The sequence below is a fragment of the Rattus norvegicus genome, chromosome 15, assembly GCF_021556685.1.
Source record: "Rattus norvegicus strain SHRSP/BbbUtx chromosome 15, alternate assembly SHRSP_T2T, whole genome shotgun sequence".
In the NCBI taxonomy this organism is placed as follows: Eukaryota; Metazoa; Chordata; class Mammalia; order Rodentia; family Muridae; genus Rattus; species Rattus norvegicus.
In genome coordinates, this window is record NC_141548.1 from 13,631,598 (window position 1) to 13,641,548 (window position 9,951).

At 43.4% G+C, this 9,951-nt stretch overlaps 1 pseudogene; it reads left to right on the forward strand.

Moving 5' to 3' along the window:
- Nucleotides 1-8,324: 8,324 nt before the first annotated feature.
- Nucleotides 8,325-9,683, forward strand: Hdac1-ps20 (Histone deacetylase 1, pseudogene 20; annotated as a pseudogene).
- The last annotated feature ends 268 nt before the right edge of the window (nucleotides 9,684-9,951 follow it).

The window sequence follows — 9,951 nt, forward strand, 5'->3', positions numbered from 1 at the left end:
CCAGGAACTGCTTTAACGGCTGCCTGCCCATCATCAAGGCTCCCAGAAGAGAGTGAGTGAGTGTGTGTGTGTGTGTGTGTGTGTGTGTGTGTGTGTGAGAGAGAGAGAGAGAGAGAGAGAGAGAGAGAGACTGTGTGAGAGTCTGTGTATCTATGTGTCTGTGTATATGTATCTACATGTGCCTGTGTGTGTCTCCGTGTTTGTGTGTATGTGTGTGTGTATGTGTCTCTCTATGTGTCTACCTATGTGGGTCTGTGTATGTATCTGTGTATGCATATATGGGCATGTCTGTGTGTATGTGTGTATGTGGTGTATGTGTGTATGTGGGATATGTCTGTGTGTTATGTGTCTCCATATGTATGTGTCTGTGTATCTATGTGTGTCCGTATGTGTGTGTCTGGACATATCTGTGTGTCTGTGTATTTGTGTGGGTATGTCTATATCTGTGTGGGTGTATCTATGTGTTTCTGTGTCTGTGTGTGTGTGTGTGTGTGTGTGTGTGTGTGTGTGTGTGTGTGTGTGGAGAGAGAGAGAGAGAGAGAGAGAGAGAGAGAGAGAATGGAGAAAGAAAAGAGGAAAGAAAAGCGGGGGGGGGGGGGGAGTTTGTGGTCCTGTTTCACATAAGGCATCACTGGGAAGAAAATGCATCAAGTTATGTCTTCTCTTAGCACCTGCTTAAGCACAGGTGTCAGTGACAACCTGGCTCAGCTGTCCGTTTCCCAAGCCTGCCTCAGTGTCAGGCACACAATCTTCTGCAGATGACACAACCATGAGACAATTCCCCAGACCTTCTAAGATCTCTGCCATCCCCCCTGGCAATTCATACCCCTTTAGTGCCCCAAAGTGCTTAGACTCCTCAGAAGTGACAGTCCACATGGCTGTGTCCCTGATTCATAGTTCTCTGTGCAGACTGTTCTTAGCCCTTTCACCATACATCACCAGAAAAGAAAAGGTTAAGTCCAAGCTCTCTTTCATGGGGGCTGGGCTGTGGTAGTGATGTCTGAACACATTGGCGTGACTCCAAACAGCTGTGAGGTCCCAAAGTGGAGCTCCTACAGCTCACAGAGCAGCATTAAAAAGTAGATGGGCCATTCTGGCAGCACTGGGCAGGCTGTTGGGCACCAGTTCAAGCAATGAAATCCAAAAATGATGCCATACCTGACTTCTCACACTTCTCGGCCCAGTGCTAGAAAATAAACCTTGAACCACTTTGGACACAGTAGAAAGAGAAGGTTGTAGATGGGTGAACATAAAACTTCAGGAGAGAGCATGCAAGCCAACCGCATAAACCGCACGTGTAGCCGATGTTGAGGAAGCTGTTAGTCTCCTGGTGTCCTTTAGTGACAACTTGACTCAGCCAAGGGTTATCTGAGGAGGCTCTAATCAGCCTGTTGGCAAGTCTGTGTGGCCTTTTGTTGATGGACATGGAGGACCCCATGCACTGTGGGCAGTGCCACCCCTGGGCAGACAGCCATAAGTTTATAAGAAGGCTGGCTGAGCATGAGACGAGAAAGCAGGCTGATACGTAACATTGCCCCATGCTTTCTGCTTCAAGCTCCTGCCCTGACTTCCCTCGAGGATGGACTGTAACCCATAAGATGGAGAAATGCCTTCCTCCCCAAACTGCTCTTTGTCGTGATGTTTATCACAGCGACAGTCAGCATAGGACACAAAGCAGCTCCTCAAACATTCCAGGAAAGTTGTCTACATGCTGCTTTTCCTCATCCCGGACAGAACAGATCAGGAACAACAGATATTCAATCCCGACAGTGGATGGCTGGCCTGAGAACAAACTGGGAAATTCTATTAAAAAGTGGGGCTCACCAGAAAGTGAGAAAAGATAACCAAGAGCCGACCCAACCTTAGACCCATCCCATGGACAAGCACCAATAACTGACAATATTTAATGATACTCTGTTATACTTGCAGAGTGGAGCCTAGCATAACTGTCTTCTAAGAGGCTTGATCCAGCAGCTAACTGAAACACATGCAGAGACCCGTAGCCAAACATTGGCCAGAGCTCTGGAACTCTTATGGAAGAGTTGGGGAAGGATTGAAGACCCCAAAGAGGATAGGAACTCCACAGGAAGACCAACAGAGTCAACTAACCTGGACCCTTGCGGGCTCTCAGAGAGTGAACCATCAACCAAGACACAGGTTTGTCCGAGGTCCCCAGCTCATATGCAGCAGATGTGCAGCACGGTCTCCGTGTGGGTCCCCCAACAACTGGCTCTCCCTAAAGCTGTTGCCTATCTGTAGAATCCATTCCCCAACCGTGCTGACATATCTGGTCTCTGTGGGCGAGGATGTTCCTGACCCTACAATGACTTGATGTGCCAGGGTGGAGGGTACTCAGAGAGAACCCCGCATTAAGAGAAAGGGGGAGGGAGAAGGGGGAAGCAGCAATGAAGATGTAAAATGAATAAATAAATTAATGGAGATAATAAAGAAATTCTAATTTTTTTTTAAAGTAGGGCTCACATTTCAGAATGCCCAATACTGCAGGTATGAGCATTACCTTAACTCATCTGATACTTGCAACAGAGGGTTCGAGAGGCCTGCAAGACTGACCTGAGTTGACAGGCCAGGCTATAGGCTGTACTGAATCGATGTTCTTTTTTTTCACTTTTTCCTGTTCAGTTCTTTTCCAGAAGGGCAGGGAACAGAAGAGCTTTGACACTATACCTGAAATGAAGCCTGAAACCAAAGACTAGAGGTGTGACCAGGAGCCTGTCCAGGGAGCCTGGCTTTAGAGTCTCAACTGAATGCAGCTCTCAGACTCAAGGAGATTCCAAGAGGTGACAGCCCAGTGAGGACATTCTATATTTCAACTGTGATGCGGATATGATTTGCCCTCAAATATGGAAGGTACAAGTTCAATGGCAGCTGATCAAGTCTTTTCTCACTCTCCTGCCACCGTTTCCATGTATAAGACAGAGGAGGTTAGCCAGAAAGGAGGTCCATCCTTGCTGCATTACTGTGGATTAGCACTGGGGGGGCGGGCAGGGAGGGCGACCATGAGTGTCTTTCTTGATTTCTCAACTTGACCATGTGGAGAACATTATACTATTTATACATTTGTTTATTTTTTTTATTTAAACAGGGTCTCCTGCTGTCCACTTAGCTTCAGACTCATGATGTAATCCAGGCTGGACCTGAACTAGCCCCCTTCCTGTCTTAGCCTCCCAAGGACTGGGATTACAGCTGTATTCACCTGTGCCCTCCTATGACACTCATGTTTAAATATGAACAAACTCAGTCAAGGAAAGCTTCTGTTCTCTGCTTTGGGTATGTGAGATAGTGGTTTGGGGAGTGAGCGTGTCTCTCTGATCTCTGCTCTGAAAACTTGTGAGCCAGGAAGAGACAGGACCTGGGTGATTTGGCTACAGAAATTAAAAACTATTAGAAGTATGATAAAAACTCTAAGTTGGGCTTGGCCCCCCCAGCTACTCTGTGTCCTTGAGTACATCAGCAAATAAAGGGGATGTGTATGTATATAATTCCCTGGACTGGTTCTTCAGTCTTGATCATAGATCAAGGTAAACAATACATTTTCCATCTGCTTCTGAGCTGCATCTCCACTTCTCCAACTGCCGGCTAGACAGGACATGCTGAATAGAAAGCTTTACAGAATGAGCCTCACATAGTTACTTCCTCGAGGGACCATATTTGCTCACAGCAGTCTAGTTCCAGGTGAGAACATTGGCTCCGCTGTGTTCCTGAGACTTTCCGTAGGGAAGCCACACATCACCAGGCCTTTGGCTGAACAAATGTAAGGAATGGGAACCTTCTGGAGCTTGAACAACAAAGCCTCCTGAGTCCCTTGGGAGTGGAGAGCCCCAGGCCCAGCACGGGCTCTCTGCAGCAAAACTACTCCCCAAAACTTTACAACTCTGCCTCTCAATACATGGTGCAGTTCCTGTGGATCCTAAGAACCTATAGACCTTGTCACTGACCCTGAGACCCAGCCAGGCTGTGAGGTGCCTGGTGAATTACAGACCAGTTTTACAGACCACAAAAGACACCTCAAAGCAAAATACTTCCTTGGTAATTTTTATACTGACATGCTGAAGTTGTCAAACTTTCTATATATTGAACAAAATAAGGAACATCATTCAAATTGGTTTCTGTTTAAACGTTTTGTTTAATCAGTACTGGAAAATTTAATTTTAAGAAACTGAAAACCATGTACATAGATTCCTGTTTTCATTTTGTGACTGAATGGCTCAACCTTACTATAAAGACTCTTTTTCACAGCTGGCCTCGTTTAGTATCTGGCCCCACACCTGAACTGAGACAGGAATAGAACTTGACATCTTGACATTGGTTACATTGATCTAGGCTTGGAGGTCAGCCTTAAGAGAAAGCTGTTTACTGCAGAGTTCAGGACACACATTTCTGAGACAGAAACTGCTATGGTTTCCATCAGTGTGTGTGTGTGTGTGTGTGTGTGTGTGTGTGTGTGTGTGTGTGTGTGTGTGTGTTGGGGTGGGTGGGGGAGCCATTCTGATATTCTTCTAAACAAACAAAAATTGCTAATTATTTAATTATTTTTTCTCTTCCCCTCCCCAGTTATGTTTGGTTCTACCCTAGGTCTCTTGGCCATTCATTTAGGCAGTCTAGGGAATGGGCTTCCTTTCCTGGTTGGCCTCAACCTCAAATTCAACCAGGCATTGATTGGCCATTTCAAGTTCTGAGCTACCATTGCCCCAAAGTATCTTGCAGGCAGGCGAGGTTATAGGTAGAGAATCTTGTGGCTGAGTTAGTATCTAGGCCTCCACTTCTGTAGTCTACATTGTACCTTCTTGCTCCAAAGAGACTAGAACACAGGTTTGAAGGCCCCATGCAGGCACTAGCTCGACCTTCCTATACTCAATGAGTTCTGAGAATGCTGTCCTCAGCAATGGGGCCCCACTGTCAGGTTTCAGAGAGTGACCCTCTGTGCTAGAGTCATCCTGATTTGTTTGGGGATCTTCATGGATGCCCTCAGCCGAAAGCACAACCAAATACAAACCAGTCCCACCACTGGCAGCCTTGCCTAGCTACAGAAGATGGACAGTTCTGACTCCTTCACCCCATTACTACAAGTCCTCACTAGGGTCACACACAGAGATTCCTAGAAGTTCCCGCTATAGTAGATTTCCACAGCACCTCCCAAATATCCCCCAATTCAGCTGATTCCTCTATTCCTCTCCACACGGATCCCTCTGGTTCCCAGCCCCTCCCACCCCTAGTCCACCTGCAAATTTTATTCTATTTCCCCTTCCCTAGTGTCCTCCCTAGAGCCACCTCTTTACCTAGCTTCTCTGGGTCTGGGATTATAGCATGATTATTATTTACTTAGGAGCTAATATCCAATGGTAAGAGAGTAGATAGCATTTTTGTCTTTCTGGGTTACCTCATTCAGGATGATTTTTATCTAATTCTATTTGCCTACAAATTTCATGATGTTATTTTTTAACACCCAAGTAATACTTCACTATGTAAATTGATTATCTTTATCTTTTCATAAGTTGAGAGACTTCTGGGTTGTTTCCAGTTTCTGGATATTATGAATAAAGCCACTAGAATCATGAAGCTAAGCAAGTGTCCTTGCGGTAGGTTGGAGCACCCTTTGAGTATATGCTCAAGAGTGATATAGCTGGGGCTTGAGGTATATCAATTCCCAATTTTCTGAGGAACTGCCATATTGAATCCCATGGAGGCTATACAAGATTGCACTCACATCAGCCATGGAGAAGAGTTCCCCTTGCTACAAATCCTCACAAGCGTGAGCTGTCACTTGTGTATTGATCTTAGTCATTCTGACATATGTAAGAAGAAATCTCAAAGTCATTTCTATTTTCATTTCTCTGATGGCTAAAGATGCTGAACATTTCTCTTTTTTTAAATTTTTTAATTGATTCTTTGAGTTTCACATCATATACCCCAGTCCCACTCATCTCTCTGTCCCCTACTATCTACCCTCTGCCCTTGCAACCTCCCCTGAAAAAGAAAATAAAAAACAAAACAAAGCAAAGCGTAGGAAACCTCTCATGACATAGTGTGTCACAGTATGTCCTACTATATATCCCTCCGTCCATACATCTTTATTCGCAAATGTTTATTACAATGAGTTGTTGATCTGGCTTGAGGTCTCTGGCTTCTGTCACACCATCACTATTGGATCTTCACTGGGACTCCTCCCAGTAATCCTTTGGTTGCCCTGTGTCATAGGAGAACCTGCAGTTTTGGACCAACAGGACTAGATCTTTCACTCATTCCAATAGTTCACAGATGATGTAGATTTGGGGGTGGGCCAACACAAAGTCCTGGATCTGGGCCTGGGAGGTGGCTGAGTTGGGCAGCCCACTGGCTCTCCCACATCTGTACTATCAGGGTGACTTCTCCAACATTGCTCTGGCTAGCTCACCCAGTGCTGCTATCAGATGGAGGCAGGCTTAACTCTCGAACTCTCATGCCCTAGGGGCATGCTTACTGAACCCACACTTCCAGAGCCAGATCCACTGTGCTGCCCAGTGGAGGCACCGGGCCTATTGTCCCAAGTACTGCAGCTAGTGAGGGACTGGGCCAGCTTCCTGCTATCACACACTCAGAGCTTGCTCACCCATGCCTTCCCATCAGGGCCAGCTCCACTGTGTTGCCTAGGCAAGGTTCAGGGCCTGTTCTCTGGAGTGCTACAGCCAGTAAGGGGTAGAGCACTGAACATTTCTTTTACTGTTTCTCAGCCATTTGCAATTCCTTGATTGAGAATTCCCTGTTCCAATCTGTACCATTTTTAATTTTAGTTTGTTGGTGTCTTGTTCCTTGAGTATTTTATGTATTTTAGATTATTATACCTCTATCAGATGTGGAATTAGTGATTTTTTTTTTTGTTGTTGCTTTGTAGGCTGCCATTTTCTTTTATTGCCAGTGTCCTTTGCCTTACAGACATTATTCAGTTTCATGAGGTCCCATCTATTATCATTCTTAATACCTGTGTTATTGATATTCTCAGAAAGTTGCTTCCTGTGCCAATGTTTTCAAGCTATTTCTGACTGTCTCTTCTATAGGGTCAATGTACCGGTTGTAATTGAGGTATTTGATCCAACTAGACTTGAGTTTTGTACAAGGTGATAAATGTGGATCTATTTGCATTCTAACACATGCAGACATCCAGTTAGACCAGCACCATTTGTTGAAGATGCTTTCTTTTTCCCATGGTATATTTCAAACACCAGGTGACCATAGTTGTGTGGATTTATGTCTGTGTCTTTAATTAAATTCTATTGATCAATGTGCCTGTTTTTAGACCAATACAACATTTTTATTAATACAGTTTTGTAGCCTAACTTGAAATCAGGGGAATTGATACCTCCCGGAGTTCTTGTATTGTTGAGGATTGTTTTAGCCATCAAGGATTATTGTTTTTCCATAGGAAGTTAAAAATTGTCCTTTCAAGGTCTGTAAAGAACCTTGCTGGAATTGTGATGGGAATTGAGTTGTAAATTGCTTTTGATGGGAAGACTACTTTTACTATGTTAGTCTTACTTATCTATGGTCTTGGAAGGTCTCCTATCTTCTGATATTTTCTTCAATTTCATTTTTCAATGACTTGAAGTTTTTATCAAACAAGTCTTTCACTTGCTTGGTCAGAGTTACCCTACGATATTTTATGTTATTTGAGGCTACTGTAAAAGGTGTTGTTTCCATAATTTCTTTCTCCATCTGTTTGTCCTTTGTATAAATGAGGGCTACTGACTTTTGTGAGTCAATTTTGCAATGTTGCACTTTGATGAAAATGTTTATCACCTGGAGGAATTTTGGGTGTCGTTATGTATACTATCATATCATCTGTGAATAGCAATACTTTGACCTCTTCCTTTTTATTTTGTATTCCCTTGATCTCCTTCAACTGTCTTATTGCTTCAACTAAAACATCAAGTACTGTATTTGCTAGATATGGAGAAAATGGACAGTCTTGTCTTGTTCCTGATTTTAGTGAAATTGCTTTGAGATTCTCTCTTTTTAATTTGATGTTAGCTATAGACTTGTTATAAATTGTCTTCATTGTATTTAGGTATGCCCCTTATATCTCTAATCTCACCTGGAAATTTATCATGAAGGAGTGTTGGATTTTGTCAAAGGCATCTAATGAGATAGTCATATGGGTTTTTTCTTTCCATTTATTTATGTGGTGGATCACATTGACTTATTCTTGCATGTTGAACTGTCCTTGCATTCTTGGATGAAGCCTGTTTGATCATCGTGGATGATCTTTGTGATGTATTATTGTTTTGAGGTGTTTAAATGGAGACTGATGGGAGAGCTGGGCAGGGAACCTAATGGTACAGACTCTGGACACAAATAGGAAATTCTGTTACTACTATGACAGATATGTTGGAAACTACCATTATGGACAAAAGCCACCCAATAAAGCCTCCCTGAATCTGCATGACTCACAATTTGCAGCTCAACTATGATCTCTAAGTCAATGCTGAGGAGATGATCAAGTATAACCATGATGACTACATTAAATTCTTATATTGCCCAAACAACATGTCTGACTATAGCACACAGATACAAACATTCAATGTTGATGAACTCTGTCCAGTATTTGGTGACTTCTTTGAGTTCTACTGGTTGTCTACTGATGGCTCTGTGATAAGTGCTATAAAACTTAGCAAGTTGAAGATCCACAGTGCTGTGAACTATGCTGGTATCCTGTGTCATATCATACAAAGAAGTTTGAAACATTTGGCTGCTGTTATGACCATCTTGAAACTGTTCAAGTGTCATCAAAGGGTGCTGTATATTGATATTAATATTCACCATGGTGATGATGAAAAAGAGGCCTTCTATACCACAAAGTCATGACCATGTCCTTTTTTAAATACCAAAAGTACTTCCCAGGAACTGGGAACATACAGAATATTAGGGATGTCAAAGGCAAGTACTATGCTGTTAACTAGCATGAGGCGAGACCAATAAGGAGTCCTATGAAGCTATTTTCAAGCCTATCATATCCAAAGTAGTGGGGAAGTTCCTACCAAGTGCAATGGCCTTACAATCGTGCTCAGATTCCCTGTCCAGTAAGTAGTTGGATTGCCTTTATCTCACAATCAAAGAGCATGCCCAGTGTTTGGTGTTCGTCAAGAGTTTCAACTTGCTTATGTTAATGATGGAAGAAGGGACCATTCATAATGTCACGCTGTGCTAGATGTAAGAAAGAGCTCTGGCTCTGGACACAGAGATCACGAATGAGATACCATACATTGACTAGTTTGAATACTTTGGACATTATTTTAAGCACACTAGTCTTTCTAATATGACGAAGCAGAACACTGATGAATACCTAGAAGAGATCAAGCAGTTGCTTTTTGCGAACTTGAGAATGTGACCCATGCCTTTGGGGTCCAAATCCAGGCAGTACCTGAGGATGCCATCCCAGATGGGAGTGGTAATGAGGACAAGGAAGCCCCTGACAAACACATCTCCACTTGCTCCTCTGACAAGCAAATTGCCTATAAAGACTTTTCCAATTCAAATGAGGAAGTGGTCGCAAGAACTTTTATCATTTCATAGAAAGCCAAAAAAGTCAAAACAGAGGGTGAAAAAAGGAAGATCCAGAAGAGGAAAGTGAAGTCACAGAAAAGGAGAAGCCAGAAGCCAAAGGAATCAAAGAAGAGGTCAGGTTGATCTGAGCAAGATCTGTAGCTCTGGCCTGTCCCCAGGTTCCTCACTTTTCCAGTCTCTCAGATTTTATATTTTCTATTCTCTCTATATCCATATGAAATATATTAAATATAATGTCCTCAGGGACTAAATGGGAACTAGGGACCAGAGCCTGGGCTTGGTACTGGAGAGCTCTTCTCAAAGTTTCTTCGGCCATCCTGTCCCGGGTCTTCATTTTGAACCTGAGTGGAAAGGAAACAACCATGAGACAAAATCCTGAAGTGTCCAGTGCCTGCC